Genomic DNA, 18277 nt, shown 5'->3' with positions numbered 1-18277 from the left:
ATCTGCGCTTACAGGGGAAAAGACCAAAACCTCTACTAACTAAACCATGGTGCCTTGTCAGAAGGGGAGAAAATAATTAAAGTGCAGATGTGCATGTATCATGTATCATCAGATGTATTCTGAATACTTTGAGATTCACCTCATTACTTTGGTGCTGCTTGTACTGTTACAGACATCACATGCACATCAAAATCCATGCCTTTTCTACAGATCTCTGCTCACTCCCCGCAAAAAAATGGAATAGGGAAAGTTCTTCCCCTTAATGTGAAACTCTCCTCCAGTCCAGACTTACAGGCAAAGCCAACAATTGCCTGCTTATTACTAGATAAACCATTTTGGAATCACATAAGTGAATCTGGAAGTTCTGCTCACTTACAGCATCATATAGCACCACAGGGTGGAAGAAATGCAACAATGTAGTCTTCCCTAGGGATACAGCTTGTGTTCTGTTCTGTAGTTTGCTTCTGCTTTCTTTTTATTTGTATTACTTTAGCACTTAGATCCCAATCTACATTGGAGACCCAGTATAGTAAGTACTGGTACAAATACATAATGAGATGATCCCTGTCCCCCATCTAAATAGTCAAGGCAAAGAAAGTGGGGGAGGGGGAGAGAAGTGACACAGAAATTACACTGACTTGCCCACAGTCTGATTTTCATTTAAGTACCCTATCCGTTAGACTAGGACCAGTGGCTCTCAACCTTTCCAGAGTCTGATTTGCCTTACGTACCCCCAAGTTACACCTCACTTTGCTGTTTGCCCAGATGCTGGGAATGAGCAACCAGAGGATGGATCACTTGATGATACCTGTCCTGTTTATCCCTCTGAAGCACCTGGCATTGTCCACTGTCAGAAGACAGGATATTGGGCTAGATGGAGCCGTGGTCTGACCCAGTATAGACATTCTTAAAAACTACTTGCTTACAAAATCAGACATAAAAATACAAAAGTGTCTCTTCTCACTATTACTGAAAAATTGCATACTTTCTCATTTTTACCATATATTCCAGTTGATTTATAATTATAAATATTGTACATTTCAGTGTATGGTATATAGAGCAGTATAAATAAGTCATTGTATGAAATTTTAGTTTGTACTGACTTCACTAGTGCTTTTTATGTAGCCTATTGTAAAACTAGGTAAATATCTAGATGAGTTGATGTACCCCCTGGAAGACCTCTGCATACCCCCAAGGATACACATACCTCTGGTTAAGACTAGACATCACTGCTCCATATCTCTTCGTAAGTGAATGTTATTAGAATCTCCTTTGCATCCAGTTCTCCAGAGATAAAAAAAAATGATTGTGCTGATTGATCTGTTACACTCTGACTGGAATAAACTATATCAAATCATTTACTACACTAATTATTGCAGACAGTCAAAAACAGTACTTTTAAATTGATAGACAAACAGGAACCCCTTCATGAACATTTTCAAGGAATAGTGGGAGAATGAACATTCTCAAGTATACTTTGTACCGACTCAGACTGTTTGGAAGTTTACTCATGTAACTGAATCCTTTGAAAAATCCTGTGCATTATGAAAAACTAGCACATCAGCATTTGAAGAGGATTTAGGTAAGCTGTGCCAGCAACACCCTGGCTTCATTTTTCTTCATGTTCCTCTGCTCCATTACACTTTTCTTACATGTACTCTCTTGTGTGCTAGTTTATGTGAAGGTAGCAGAGTGAAAATTACTAAGACTTTGCTCTGCTGAGATGCCAGAGATTAAGTTCAGGATTTATATTAGAATTCTAATAAATTCAAACTTGTGGCAACCAGTCTGTCGTGTGACAGTGGTAAAAGGTCATAGTTGCTTTCCTCTAACACTAAACAAGGGATTTTATTAGAAAAAAGAAAACTATTCTTCCTAAAGCTACTGTGTCTTTTTGAGCAGAAGGTCTGCTGTGAACCTTTTGCAACTTTCAAGAAAAGATGCTCTTGAAAAGGGCAAGATCATGACAGAAACTCTTATGGCTTCTCCAACTATATCCACAGTTGCTGAAACTCAGCTTCCATTCTTGTTCTCCTTGGGGCTTCAGCAGTCACCCATGGCTGCCTTCAACTCAGATCTCATGGCCCAGAACAATTCCTGTGTGCTTTTTCCATGGTAAATATTTAGTTGATCACAATCAAATCATCAGTCTGCTACCTTCTGGGCAGGCATTGCCTCCAGTAAATTCAACACACTAAAAAAAGTCAAGCACCACTTTCCATAACTCCTGTGCACTACTCCCATGTGGTAGGTATCACCCCTAGAACTTCCTGGGCTAAATGGACCACTGATCTGACCCAGTATGGTGAGTATGTTCCTACAGAGCATGTGAACCAGTAGTTAAATAGGGCACGGGGAATCAGGATACCTCTATATGCTAATCTCTTGCTGACAAAGTTAAATCCAAGTGCTCTGCTGAATCTGGGTTTCATTATATAACATTGGACAAGTCACTTTGCTTGTTCCTCAGTTTCTGATCTGTAAAGTGTGGTTAATGATTCTTGCCCAGCCTTCATAAAGCACACTCAACAAGGAGCAATAATAAAACACTTTCATATCCGCAGGTGAAAAGCACTGTGTTTTATTAAAGGACAGAATATGGCCAAAATCTTCTATATATTTTAGTAAAACTGTCCCATGATGTTTGCAAAAATCCAAATATTTATTTACTACAGCATATAGATTTTGATACTGAATTCCCACCCTAACTACACCAGAATTAATTTGATAAATTGCAGTGGTACTGCTGGCAGACAGTACAATTTTCTCAATAATGAGTTCAGTCACACTGACAATAAGGAAATCTGAATCACTTTAAAACTGTGCTAGCAGGTTGTACCAGTTATGCAACTGACTATGTTCACCTTCAAAGAAAAGACAAAACAATTCAGAGACTTATTGTCCGGAGAGTTACTGAAAAGCAATGCAGGATGACATCGATGCTTATCTCCTAACCTCTTGAACCATCATTCTGAAAGTGACTACTTAGTTTGGGAGGAGGGGGTGTATGTGTGCTTTCTGAGAGATGGCTACAGTGTCTGCCTGACAATTTTCACACCCTAGTCAGAGAATTCCATGTCAGGATGAATCACTGGTGTACATTGGCATATGCAGGTGCCTTTCTTTGTGCACCATATGATTATCTGATGCTTGGTGTTTCTGTTTTAGAAATATTGTCCTCTTGTCTAAGCAGATTGGCGTTGCACCTGCTGCCTTATATCCTTCCACATTCTAGTTAAAAACTCTTATTTGCATTCAGCCATTTCAAGCTTTGTACTGAGGCTTTAGCTCTCACCCTTTTCCCCACACACGGTGAGACAGTGCTGTATGGCTGAACAGAAATTGTGAGTTTTAATCAGATAAGGACGAACATCTTGACAGCATTCAACTTAGATTAAAAAAAAATCAGAAGTATCACTTATGCTCCCTGCATAGTTCACACTAATGTTTTTCTCATTCCCAACATTTGAGCTTGTCAACACCATTTTGTGTTAAGCTTCATCATATGGATTCACTAATTCAGTGCTTTTGTTTCAAACTGTTGAATGATGTGAAACTTTTAACCAAAATAAAAAAAATCATGATTTATGCATCAAGTAAAACCTTTGCTCAACTGTCTAAGCTTCACAGAGAACGTACAGCTGCTTCAATGCTGTCTTTCCTCATTTTGGCCCAGATATTACTTTCACCTTTAGTCATTCATATATACGCCTCTACCCCACTATAATGCTGTTCTCAGGAGCCAAAAAAATCTTACCTCATCATAGGTGAAACTGCGTTATATTGAACTTGCTTTGATCCGCTGGAACGCCAGCTCCCCTCCCCCCCAGCGTTGCTTTACCATGTTATATCCAAATTCATGTTATATTGGGTCGTGTTATATCAGGGTAGAGGTGTAGGTATACGTATGCTTATAATTACAATTAAATATTTTTATAGCTTTGTTCTATTATGAGTGGACTGACCCATTTTCATGTACGTTTCAGAACTGGGACATTTTCAGTTATATCAACTTTAAAAAAAATCACTACTGCCATTAAACCATCTATAATGTAATACATTAAGCAAATAGGGGTTAGAGTTCTTGCTGTTGGCCTAAAGCAGATTGAGGTAATCTATGGCCAATGGAGCCATTAGGTTTTGCATTTTACATTATGTGAGGATGGGAAAAGGCCCTCTGACCTAGAATTAGATTGAAATGAGATATTTGGGCTATCACTGTGGCAATTGTTTCTATGGACATCATTAGCCAGAATCTGTACTATTATATTACCTCTTTAGAGAGCAGAGTGTAGGTCCCAAAGTACCAAGTTGATAACAACCAAATGTTTTCTATTGCCAGTTAAGTAGAAGTCTGGTGAGGACCCACTTCAACCTGGCAAAAAACTAAGAACCTGAATAAAAGTGTTTGATACCAGCCAGATAACAGGAGATGGCTATGAAAGAGCAAAGGAGAATTGTAATGCATACCAAACCATTCTTCATGCATTGTCAATGTTTTGCTAATTTTTGTACTGCAGATTGCACTGTGGTTGGTTGAGATACGTTTAGTTACAAGTAGAATTATAGCATCAATTGCAAATCTTACAGAAAAGCAGTATTTTGCCTCTACCCATCATCTCTCATGTGCCATGCTTTATGGCAATAACAGTATAACACTTCTCTATTTTGCAGAACTTACTACCCACCTTATTATGTTGAATTGGATCTTTCTTATGAACAAGTACTAGATCAAAGGTCCAATGGCATAATTTCAGTCCTGAGGAGCTTGAGTCCTAGATGTGTGACTTCTAGAGAGCATGGTAAAATGCCCAACTACTGTGCATTTTTGTATACATATTGATCATTGGCAGTGCAAGGTGTCTTTCTGAGGTGCCTTTAACCTGTTAACTTTTAGGGTTGACATCTGGTCTATATGGATATACTTGGTGCACTGGCAATAAAAAAAATCTAGCATGTTTGTTGATGTGAAAAGCTAAATCTACAGAGAAGTCAGTGAGATTTTCCTGTAAGCCTCAGTTACAATGCATAAAGGGCCATCAGTCTCTCTCCTCGTGCTGTGTAAATTGGTAACAAGTAATATAACTGAGTGAAACATTTACAAAATGAGTTAGATTAACAGTATTGAGATCAAATTACATTGGGAAAAAAGGTGTTGCATATACAAATTATCTAAAAACAGATCCATAGGATGTTCCTGACTTGTCCAGCATTGGAATATAATCACAAATCCTGTTGTTATAGGTATAATAAAAGCAAAACTAACTTGGAGTGCTTCTCAATTTGTGATAGTCCTCAGAGGGCCCTGTGGCCTTGTCATAAACAGATAGTTAAGGGTTAATGTCTCTTTTACCTGTAAAGGGTTACAAGCACCCTGGACCACCTGACCAGAGGACCAATCAGAAAACAAGATACTTTCAAATCTCGGTGGAGGAAAGTCTTTGTTTTGTGTTGTTTGTATGTCTGTTGTTCTCTCTGGATTCCGAGAGTAACCAGACATACCTACCGGCTCTCTAATTTTCTGTTCAAATAGTGAGTACAAGTACAAAGCCGGTTTAGTCTTTTTGATTGTTTTCTTTATTTGCAAATGTGTATTTTGCTGGAATGATTTTAATTTGTATTTGTGCTGGGGGGAAGGCTTCTCTCTAGTGTCTATAAGCTAAAAGACCCTGTAACATTTACCATCTAAATTACAGAGACAACTTTTACTTTTTTCTTTCTTTTATTAAAAGCTTTTTCTTTTTTAAGACCTGATTGATTTTTCCCCCCTTGTTGAGGCTCAAGGGAATTGAGTCTGTAGTCACCAGGGAATTGGTGGGAGACAGGGAGAGAAAAGGGAGCGAGGGAAGGTGGAATCTCTCTGTTTTAGATTTACGAAGCTTGAATCTGTATTACCTCTTGGGGAGGGGGCAAGGTGCACTCTTCTGTTTTTAGATTCAAGGAGTTTGAATTACAGTGATCTTCCAGGGTAACCCAGGGAGGGAAAGCCTGGGAGAGGCAATGGTGGGGGAAAGTAAAAGGGTTTACTTTCCTTGTGTTATGATCCAGGGGGTCTGGGTCTTAGGATCCCCAGGGAAGGTTTTGGGGGGACCAGAGTGTACCAGGCACTCCAAGTCCTGGTTGGTGGCAGCACTACAGGATCTAAGCTGGTAATTAAGCTTAGAGGAATTCATGCTGGTACCCCATCTTTTGGACTCTAAGGTTCAGAGTGGGGATTTATACCATGACAGGCCTAGTAGTAGCACACCCAGTCTCCTGTCTCATGCCCCAACCCTCACCCCCAGCAAGAAGGGATTTCCATCCATTTCCAAACTCTTATATGTGGCTTAGCTTCACATCAGAGTTTTCAATATCCTTATCATCTCCTTACTACAGCGGGGGTGGAGGAAATGAGGCTTATGCCCCTCTAGTAACAAGGGCAGTTGATAGGGGAGCCTGGGCCCTCCCATTCTACCAGGTTCAGAGGCAAGGCCCTGTGAGAGCCAACTTTGTCCAGCACTCTGAAATTCCCTCAGAACTTCCTCCCTGGGTCACTTCCTACTATCCATCTGCACCCCCTCCCTCAGTGTCTCCAAAATCCAATAAAGGATAGCAAAAGAAAAGATGCTACAACTAAACTTTTGCCCCAACCAGGTTCAGCAGGTAGTCTTCTTCCTAATGCAGAGGCTTGTTCAGGAGACCTCAGGGTAGGTCTGTTTTCCTCCCCACTCTTCTGAGCTGAGTTGCTCCCTTTTATGCTTCCTCTCCAGTTGGAGAAGTCTCTGCTGGTGCTTGGCTACCTGGTCCCAGTATTGTCCTTTAACCTCTTTAGGCCCAGTGTGAAGTTTGTACACTTCATTATACAACTGAAGTACACACAGCATTACTGAAATGCACCTTTCCCTAGAGCAGAGAACAGTGATAGAATGGTACACAGCACAAAAGTGAAGAGAGGGTGAATTTTTGCAAAACCAAGCCCTATCAATAAGTTTTGGGCACCAGAAGTCCCACAGATAGAGGCATTAGAACTTCAGAGATAGTGCTGCAAAAGCAAAACCTACTCTGGCTTTGACCATCTGTTTATATTATTTGTAAACTATATATTATTGCATCTTGCTCTTTTGGTTGAGAATGAATTAGTTCCAAATGAGAAACAAAAATTCCTATGTACACTGACAGGATAAAATGTGTCATTTCAAAACAAACCTCCAATAATGCAGTACTGATGGGACAGATACAAAGTTATCTTGTAACAGTTTCTTTTGTTATGAGATCATACTTTAAAGATTTGGTAGAAATCCAGTTTTCACATCAGGTAAGGAGAATATAGTGTATTAAATTCAACTCTGTGTAATATGATTAAACCAATTATAAAAATTTCAAAGTGTCAATGACTTTAGGGGCATAGATATCAAAGTCATTAGAATTTAAGGGCAGACACCACTCCAGTAATAATGATTATTATGGTCCAATGTATAAATTGTTCACATTATTCAGTGAAACAATTATTTTAATCCATTTGACTACAAATGTGCATTGTTAATGACTGGATCATTAACCTTAACAATGTCAAAGTGTTCTCACTATCCAATTCAACTAAATTACTGCTTAAGGTAATAGTTAGGCACATATTTTGCATAAAAGATTTTTATAATACATGATTGGGTCCTAACAAATGTAACAAACCACTATCACTGTAAGCAATTTTGGAGATAGATTTTCAGAGAGAGAACAATGGAGTGTGTGCATGCGGAGGGGATCTGTAACCATTCATTTTAGAATTGTTGTAGTCTGCTATATTTTCTATTTTTAAAGTGAGTATTTTAATGCCTGCAAACAGGTGAGCATGGCCCCAGTGAGGTGTTTTTTGTAATGTTGACCTTAGTCTTCTATGGCTGAAGAGATTACCAAACTTGGGTCACTACAATTGCAGTGTAACAGCTATCAATAACAGGGTCAGATTTCAATTAGTGATTTAGACTTGCATGTGAACTTGTTCATGAGATTGAGGTAATTAGTACCAGTCACAATGTTCCCTGAAAGGACTAACAACCACTGATTCAAAAACAGTAAAGAGACCACTCCTTGGCTTGACTCTCTATTGTAAGTCAGCACATGTAATACTTTTTACTTAGGCCTTGATCCTGGGACTGGATCCATGCAGACAGATGCCTCCATTGAGTCCCACTGAAGTCAATAGTGATACATAAGAATTCATTTATGCAGATCTTATAGGAGGGTGAGAGCTTTAGACTGTCCATTTTAATGACCCATCTTCTTCTGATTTTGTGTAAGCAGTGGGCAAACTGTCAGTGTTTAAACAATATCAATGAGAAATGTAAGAAGAGATTTATCTCTGGAGGAGGCTTTTAAGTTGCTGATGACATTCTCTTAATTTTGAAAAAATTCTCAGTCATGCATAATTTTCCAAGTATAATATCCTACAGATGTGGGACATGTGCCCTCAGGTATGTTCCATAGTACAAACTCTATACATAATGCAGAACTATACAATATGCATACACTAACATTTCCACTGCATTAACAAGTGTCCTGATAATGTCCTTGATCCCACAATAATGCACCCCCACACATCACACCAAAAAAAAGTTGTCAGAAAACATGTTCTAATATAACACTCTACCTATTTTCCTAATCCAGACTACCACAGTATAAGAGAGCTGCTGTGAATTCTCTGCATAGGAACTCACTTGTGAGCCAACCACAGTATTACCAACTATATCAGATACAGACAATATAGAACCGGCTTATAAAAGTGCATGAAGAAAATAAAATAATAAAACAGCACCGATAATATTCAACTAGTGCTATTCTTGTGAAAATCACCATATGCTGCTATAATGGAAGTCTGTTACAAGCAGGGCACACTTTAACTGTATAAATACACCTCTACCCCAGTATAATGCGACCTGCTATAACATGAATTAGGATATAACATGGTAAATCAGCTGGGGGCGAGGCTGTGTGCTCCAGCAGATCAAAGCAAGTTTGATATAATGCAGTTTCACCTATAATGTTGTAAATTTTTTGGCTCCTGAGGACAGCGTTATATCAGGGTAGAGGTGTATACACATTATTTTAATGTCAAAAACTGCACATCCTGAATGGTGGCCAAGTACTTGGGATGTGGCCAAAATACAAAACTGATCAAATATCCTCCTGTGTTTCAGACAACTAATCATCACAATCCTGAAAGGCAGATAGGGATATTTATCAGCCTCTGATTTAGTGAAGTAATTTTCCAAAGGCAGCACAAAAGATCAGTTTTACTTCTGTGTCTACCGATGGTGACAACAGCTGACCTTTGATGGATACCTGCACCCTTCTTGACTCCTACTGTAGTATGAAAACTCTACTGCAATATAAAATATGAGAGAGAGAGAGAGAGAATGAATATATAGGCCATTGGTCTTGTTAGAGCCAGTGAGCCTTTGTTTAGGCCTTGTGAAAAATATTAAAATGCATGGTGCTCATTTTTCTAAGATATTTATATGGCCCAAGAAAATCTATAGTATATAAACATGCTTTGTGAATGAAAATACCATTGTTGGATATATTATGCTAGAAGTGAGTTTGACTGAAAAAGGTACTTTTAAAAAAATTGTCCTATTATGGAGTCAACGACATTCTGAGGATCATTTTCAGAGGGTGATGGAAATTTTACTATATGCAAATTGTATAAATCTGCATTATGCAAAGTGTGCATGTTACAGGAACATACCGGAGTGTAAACAGAGCAGTGCATGTTGCTTAGATGCTAGACACAGAGCACTATTAAATTGGGATGCTGCTGTGCTAGTAGTACCAAAAATGCATTTCATCATTACGTGGGTGGAATTTTAAAGGAAAGAAATTTTGGAACCATGGGTAAATTGCTAGCCAAAAATCAATTAAATCTGGTCTGTTAATAATACTTAGTGCTTTCCACCCTCAGCATACTCTATACAATACTAACCATAAATCATTAATTTGTTAATATCAGAGATTATTTAATATTAATTTACATAGGAACTTTCACAAGTATATAGCATTACAAACTACAGGGATCCATGTATTTTACAAAATATACTATGGAACTCAGCAGCTTTTATTTTTGGTGCCAGAAATGCTATGACTGCTTTATGACCATGCTGTGAACAAAATTACTCAGATAATTGGAAATTTCAAGAGAATTCTAGTAAGCAGAATACATTTGTGCATTTAATTTGTCCAGTAACAATGGTCCAATAGTCTCGCATACGTTTTTTAAAGACACTACACTGACCAGGAATGGTCAGAACGGTGGCTTTGCATTGCCTCAGTAAAGCGACTCTTCTAGAATCATCATGCTCTTTAGCACTATTGGTTCACCTTAACTGGCTGTGTGTGATGTTGACCAATAAATTGTAATAAGGGGCTGATATGAGCTGATGAAAGCTTGTAGGGAAGCCAACAAGGCTTTTTGAATGTTGTTCATAAGCATTTATATCATAAATGTTTTCCATAGTGCTTCTACATAGCCCTATACTTATGCACAGCAAATACCTCTCCACTTCAACTATCAGATAGCACTATGTCAAGGCTGCTTTCAGTGTTGATCTAATGCTTAAGCAATAGCACTGGCAGTGTCCCTCAAAGCTGACTGAACTGAAATACTGTGGTAATTTTGTTAAGACTCCTCCAGTACACGTCAGTGTTTATGGAATCATTTATCAGAATGTGTACCAAATACAAATTTTCTGGGTGCCCTTGCAGTTCAGACTCTCAAATTTATTTAAAATGCTACCAATGCATCTTGTATAAAGTTTAGGATACTTGTGAATAGACTACTTATGTAAAACACCTAGTGAGCCAACTTGTATAGTGATCAAACTGCTGGGTTTTTGAATAACATTTGCACTGTTAGGGCATGATTCTACAGACTGCTGAGCACTCTGACCACACTCCTGCAAAGAATGTAAGCACTCGCTTAACTTTTAAGTACTTTTTGCAGTATCAGTTCCAAAGTGCTTACAACTTGTAGGATGAAGCCCTTGTTTTTGGAGGGAGATCCAGCCACCAAGGTTATAAGCCTCCACCTTTTCAGAGATCAGGTGCAGAGGTGTGTGTTTAAGGGATGAGGGAATCATCTTTAACAATAAGTGTTCTGTTAGCATCTCCTCTTTCCCATCTGTGTTTCTATTTTTACTCCACATTGTTCCAGATTAGTGCTCCTAATGGCATTTCACATGTCCTCTCTTTTCATTCAAAAGTATATGCTCACATACATTGAAAGACCATTCCGTATTGTTTCAAGCATCTCACCTGCTATGGCATTTGTAGCTCAGTCTTCTGCATACCTTACATCGAGAGCTGTCTAAGGCTAAGTAAAATTCATCCACTCCTCCCTCTTATTGACTCTTCTCAATGTGCAGTTGGAATGGGTGAGCATAACCTTCCTTTTGTAAATTCATGCTGACTCCTTGAAACTATACATTTATATTGTGTGCACAATAGTTTTGTGCCACTTATATATTTCCAAATGTTGCCACTGCCAATTGACCTTACAGTGCTTGCAGGGCCATTGCTGCTTGTCAGCTTCTTTCCACACTACTGCTTTGCCCATCTTTATAAGAAATTGATTGACTCCTTATCTAGGGACTCGGGAAGACCAGTAAATGAACCATCACAAACTCCCTGAGCCTTATACCTTCTATCATCCTTGAAGCAAAGTTATTAAAATTAAGAACTAGCACAAGTTGACTGTGTGTGTCACATGTGGTACCTAGGAGTTTAGTTGGGATCAGCTTTAGCTCACAATAAATCTGAATTACATAGCATCACACATAGATCTTAAAACTGGAAGGCTTGTACAAGACCAAATATATGGTTACAGATTCCAAGACAAGAAAACAGTTGCCACAAACGTCACTGCCAAATTTGGAGTAGAGGTATATAGTGGGGTGTGACTGCATCAGGTGTACATTTAGAGAAGCTGTGTACAGTATAATCATAACTTTGCCATGTTTTACAATTAGTCATTACTATTGACTTGGTCTTGCAAAGTGCTAAGCACACTAGCCCAGATCCAGAGCAGCACTGGAGCGTGTGCCTAAACATAGGCACATGGGTGGTCCCATTAGGATTAAGCACATACTTAAATATTCATCCATAAGGGCATTATAAAAATGACTTACCATGTCTAGATTAAAAAGAAAATTAGTAATCAGGTTCAACCAAACTCTAGGTACCACATGGGACAAAAAAGTTGGCAATCTATAAGGTTAGAGAAAAGAGTTTTTCCTTTTGATGCAAAGGTTCTCTTTCAGTTTTTTCTGACATAGTTTGAGGTCATTATCACAGTTTAGATATTCTCTCCTTAGAATAAAGAAAAACTGACAGATTAACGTTTTGAGTCCCATAAGACTGAAATTGATGCTCTCTTGAGCTCAACTATCAAATAATATAATATATCCTTCCAGCATGATTTATATAACTATTTAAAGAAGTCTTAAATTCCTACCCCCAGAGATAAGGCTATTGGAACAATGCATCATCCTTTTAATGAGATTTTATTACGTTATTTGTTTGGTTTGCTTATCTTAATGATATTACTAAGTGTTCTATTTTATGTTTTTATAATGGTCTCATTGTCAGTCAAGGTTATGGATAACTCTGAAATTAGAGCATACACCCTCATCAAACAGTGATGCACACACACAACCACGGGTGCTATCCTGGTAAATAAAAATGAAAAATTGGAATCTCTGTTGAAGCTGCATTGCCAGGAAGCTAAGGGCTGTGCCAATTCAGAATATAGGGTCTCTGTGTGGTTAACAGGACTCGGGAAAGCCGCATGGTCCATGGAAATGCAAGCCACCCCCATTACCCCTTGTTAATAGCACGTGTTGGGGAAAATCTCTCACAGGAACTCTTGCAATGACTTCCTCACACCCACCACTTTCAATTTGAGCTAGTAAAAAAAATGCAATTTTTTTTTTGTTGGGCACACTAGTGGGAAATATTTTTAATTTTCCACAATTTTTTTTCAAACAACAAACATTTTTACTCAAGATTTTGGTTTACATTTTTCATTTAAAAATATTGACCAAAACAAAATATTTTCCATTAAAAAGTTTTCATTTTGGTTACAAGCCCACTTTTGTTCTTCCCCACTCCATCCCTCCCTCCCAAATATATATATATATTTTTGGCCAGCTCTGCTGTCAGTATAGTAGGGAAACACAAACTGACAAAACAAATAATCCAAATAAAAACTTGGTAGTTGAGGCTTATCAATAACTTCTATTCTGGGTATATATCAGACTGAAACTCAGGTAGCTTATCCCTCCCATCCAATGTTCAGATCAAGGTAGTTCAGCCAAATATGCAGTTGGTAGTAATGTTGTATAACAGAAGACAAGAAAATATAATATGCAATTTATTTTCTAGTCGGTCTCTTAACTCTTATAATACAAATTCTGCCAATGCTTATAATACAACTCCTTATTTCCAAGATTTTATGTTGTGGAAATTCCAAAACAATATCCATATGGGACTCGCTCTATGCTGGTGTAAATCCATGGAGTTTTGGGGAGATACCTCTGATTTACTCTGGTACAAGTGAGGATAATCAAGTCTATAAAGTTCAGTGCTCAATATAAGTTCTGAGCTTGGCTATTTTTATTTCTATCAGTAATGGGATTGTTTGACTATAAGGTTATTTTTCTCCATACTCTAATTGCTTTACCCCCCTTCCTTTCTTTGTTGTTGCGGTTGTTTTGGAGGGCATAGCTTAAGGACTGAAAGAATTATATTGGTTTTCCTTCCAAAACTAGAATGTTATCCCCCACTATTAATGGTACACAACTCCTCCACTCAGCAAAACAAATGAAATGAACACTATTCTTAATAAAAAGTAGAAAAAATAATCAACCCTGCCATTTGTATACTAATGGATAGTTTTAAATTAGATTGAATGGTGCTCTCTGCAACAACATTTCACTACTGGGGCTCTAAGTCAGGGGAAAGCAGATTATTTACAAGAACAGCAAAAGAACCAGGAATGATAGATTCCTAAATTTGTTGTCATCGTCAAATACACTGTGCAGGATTCCATCCTTCAGAAGATATATTTTAAGTCCTCTTGCACCCTGAGCTACTCAAACAGAGTTAGTTTCACTAGTTTCGGACCCAGTTGTGAAACCCTTACTAATATTGTGTAGCACCTTACTCCATGGGCTTATCCACATAGACATTGGTTTGAGGCAAGCTGGAGTGTTTAAATCCTTCCACTCACCTGATAAAATAAAGGTTTGTGGCCCAATAAAATATAGCTTATAGGACCTGATCCCATTGATTTCAATATGAATATTCACAGCAGTAAGCACTATGCCCAGTGGCAAATGTGTTACATGATTGAGACCTTATATCCTAAAAGCCTCCTACTCCCTCAGCCAGAACTTACTAGAGGACATAGGAGCCTGTATGAGTATGTCTACACTGAAATTCAAAACCCACAGCTGTCCTGTGCCAGTTGATTTGCATTTACAGGGCTGGAAGCTGCCACTCCACTTCTGCCTGGCTCAGCACACTTCCTATCAACAAAAACCTGATCTGGGGTTACCTCTTCGAGAGAGAGTTCTTTCCAAGCTCGGACTCAGCAGTTGAGCTGGTAATATATTCTTTCAGGGGGGAGGATTATTGTTGAATGGGTGGGATAAAGCTGAGGGGGGAAGGAAGGTGGGCTTGTGTGTGTGGCAGGATTATTACTGAGGATGTGACTATGATGTGCTAAAATAGCCTTGGAACTAATGGAGGGAGGGGAGGGTTTTTTTTTTGGTGGTGGAAGGGATTGTTTAGTTTTTGTTTTTAAAATAAAAGGTAAGTTACAGCTTCTCTTTCCTGTAGGGGCAAGAGACCTCAAGGGATAGGGAATAATAATTTACAGGCATATGCCTACTAATTCCCTTAGTTCTTTGCAGCTGGGGAACTGCTACATAAACATTATCTCCACATGTAAAGGCGAGAGCTTTGGGGAAGGAAGCATTTGGTTATTGTCTGGAGATGGGAGATTAAGGGACCAGGGTAGGATTGTGAGTATCAATATTTTTGTAGTGGGAAGCATGATGGAGTGCACCTGCTTACTCTTGGGTTAACTTTGCAAGGTCAACACTCTTTTCCCCAAGTTGCATACCACCTCCCTCTCTGGGTCTACAGCCCATCTGTCACTTGTGAGCTGTAGCCTCCTTGTCATGACTCAGCTGTGCAGCCAGGGTACCCTACATGTTTTCCCCCTTCTGAGATAGCAAAGCCTTCCTTCAGCAATCCTGAGCAGTCTTCCTATTCACTACTGCATAGTACCATTCCCTTAGTGACAACAGTCAAGGCTCAGGGACCCTCTAGCCAACAATCAAGGTCTTTACCCTCCCTGAGCCCTTTCCTTACCACCTGGCACTTCCCCTTTCTCTGGGTTTTCCAGCTTCACCACTCTCTCCTCCCAGGGAGTAATTGCAGGCTATATGTCTCTTCAGCCTCCAAACACTTCTCCCAGGCAACGACTGCAGCCTATTGCCCAGCAACCCCTTCTGCTACCAATTTCCTGTCTTTATAGTCCTAGCCCAGCTCTTTCCTCCTCAATTGGGCTCCAGCACTAAGTTAGGGAACTACTTAGCCACCTGATTGCCCTCAGTTGTGACTTGCTGTGTTAATTAGCCCCATGGGTGCTCCAGAGCTGGAGCAGCCACAGGGAAAAAATGGAGGGTACTGAGCACCCATCAGCAGCCTCCCTATCAGCTTTCCCCCTACCCCCCGCCCAATGCCTCCTGCAAGCCACGATCAGCTGTTTTGCAGTGTGCAGGAAGCACGGGGGGAGGGGGCAGAACAGGATGAGAAGGGGCAGGGTGGGGCCTTGGGGGTGTTTGGTTTTGTGAGATTCGAAAGTTAGCTTAGTTCCCTTAGAGCAGTGGCTCTCAACCTTTCCAGTCTACTGTACTCCTTTCAAGAGTCTGATTTGTCTTGTGTACCTCAGGTTTCACCTCAGTTAAAAACTACTTGCTTACATAATCAGACATAAAAATACAAAAGTGTCACAGCACATAATGATTGAAAAATTGTTTACTCTCTCATTTTTACCATATAGTTATAAAATAAATCCATTGGAATATAAATATTGTACTGATATTTTAGTATATAGAGCAGTATAAACAAGTCGTATGAAATCTTAGTTTGTACTGACTTTGCTAGTGCTTTTTATGTAGCCTGTTGTAAAACCAGGCAAATATCTTAGATGAGTTAATGTGCCCCTGGTTGAGAACCACTGCCTTAGAACAATACCCAACAGGCATAACTTGCCTTTTAAACTTGTGTTAAAACCGGGAGAATCAGGATCAGAGAGACTTACTGCAGGGTAGCAAACAGCAGATGTGTAGCACGTGCACATAAATCTCTAGGTGTACATTTGCTCTGTCTGAGCAACACCTCAAATTAATGTCTGAACAGTAAAATGAAGTGTATCCTATTACAAATTGAGAAAGATTTGCTATTTAAGCAAACAAATTATTCTGTAATGGCTGTATACAAAAGTGGGCATAGCTTATTAACTGTAGAAAGGTGGATAGTTATTGGTTTGTGCTTAAGAAGCACAGTTAAAATGGAGATACAGATTGTTTAACTGATTCACGATGACAGTTTGTAGATTAAATATATTCCTTAAAGGTCTGTCAATAAAGTTTACTATTAATTATCACTTGAAATCAAGTATTTCTTACAAAATTATGTCGCTTCAACGTCAAGATGGTATAGTCAGTAGCACACAGGTGAGAAAATATGGAGATGGCATTGATCTAGTACCATCTCAACTACTGTTTCTACATTAGACATAGGTTTATAAAAATGCTGTCATTACATTCAAGGGGACAGCTCTGTTGTTTATGTTATTTATTAGGTGATTCTGGTACATGTCCAGTTTTATCAAATGTGCTGACTGCAAATGCTGCCCAGTGGGATTTGAATGCCTCTGCTAGACTACATTTCATGAATACTGCATTCAGGTTGCAATCTTTTGGCCAGTGTTTGTGTCATGATCTGTTTTTATTTTTATTGCTTAGAAGTTTTTCCATTCTATTATTTTAATTCACTGATCTATTTTTGTTGTACTCTCTAAAGACAAATACTGATTAAGCTTTTTTTGAGACATACGTTTAGTTTGAGATTCTAGCAAGAGTAGGAAAATGGATTTCTTTTTCCCCTCAATAACTGATCTAATGAAAAACAATGCCAGTTTCCACTTCTAAAAGTGCACTAAAATTCACAGTGTGGCAATAAGAATAGCAAATTTTATTATCAGAGGTGAAAGGTAATGCAAAGGAAACTTCGGTGCCTGTGAGAAAGTGTTCAAATGTAGAGACGGTAACACATGCTCATTGAAAATGTAATCATTACCTTGACCTTGAATTTACATAGATTAGAACAGCTGAAGACATGCATGATCCACAGTGTCTCATTTGTTTCTGTCCAATGAAAGCATGAATCTGTCAAAGCTCTCTTCCTGTTTGCAGACACTAAGCAAAGTGATTTGGGGGAAAAAAAAGATATTATTGTAGTTTCAGAACTACCCAGGTGGAAGCCCAATAGACTGCAGTGCCCAATATCAAAGCACTTCAAGTATCACATTTTATTTAACACCTTTGCTATTGGGCATTGAAGAAACCTGGAGGGCTGAAATGTTGGCAGCTCACCTGAAAAGAAAGGAAGACATGAGTCATTAAAACAGGCTGAGTAAGTAAAAAAAACTTTACTATGCTAATGTGGTGTGCAGCAGAGTGGAAATTTCCTGAGCATTATGAGAAAAGGTTTTCCTGAAGGGGCCACCAGCAACATCCCTGCAAATCAGTCATCAAACTCAGAAAGCCTTAGCACAGCTGGATTAAGGTACAGGTAGGGCAGCAGCTGGGGATTATAGGCTAATACCGATTGCCCGACTAATATCAAAAGCAACCTGAATGCTGCTATCAATTTACAGTCCAAATAACCCAGAGATTGAGCTAGAATTGATTTTTTTTTAAACTAGTCTCTCTCAAAACACTACTTTCAAAAAAAAACTCTGAAAGCAGAAACTAAAGCTTGCAATAACATAGGCTGGAATGATTCCAACTGAGCTATTTTATTAGCTGATTTTTAAACTCTCTTTGGTAATTTTTGAAAGCAAAGAGCCCCTGTGAAATAATACCTTTATACTTTTGTTCTGTCTTGGACATAATATAATCTAATGCCCCTTGAGTTATTGGACTCCAGGGTTCCACAGAGTAAGAAACTCATG

Source organism: Gopherus evgoodei, chromosome 10 (assembly GCF_007399415.2).
Source record: "Gopherus evgoodei ecotype Sinaloan lineage chromosome 10, rGopEvg1_v1.p, whole genome shotgun sequence".
Lineage (NCBI taxonomy): Eukaryota > Metazoa > Chordata > Testudines > Testudinidae > Gopherus > Gopherus evgoodei.
This window is presented reverse-complemented; position numbering follows the sequence as displayed.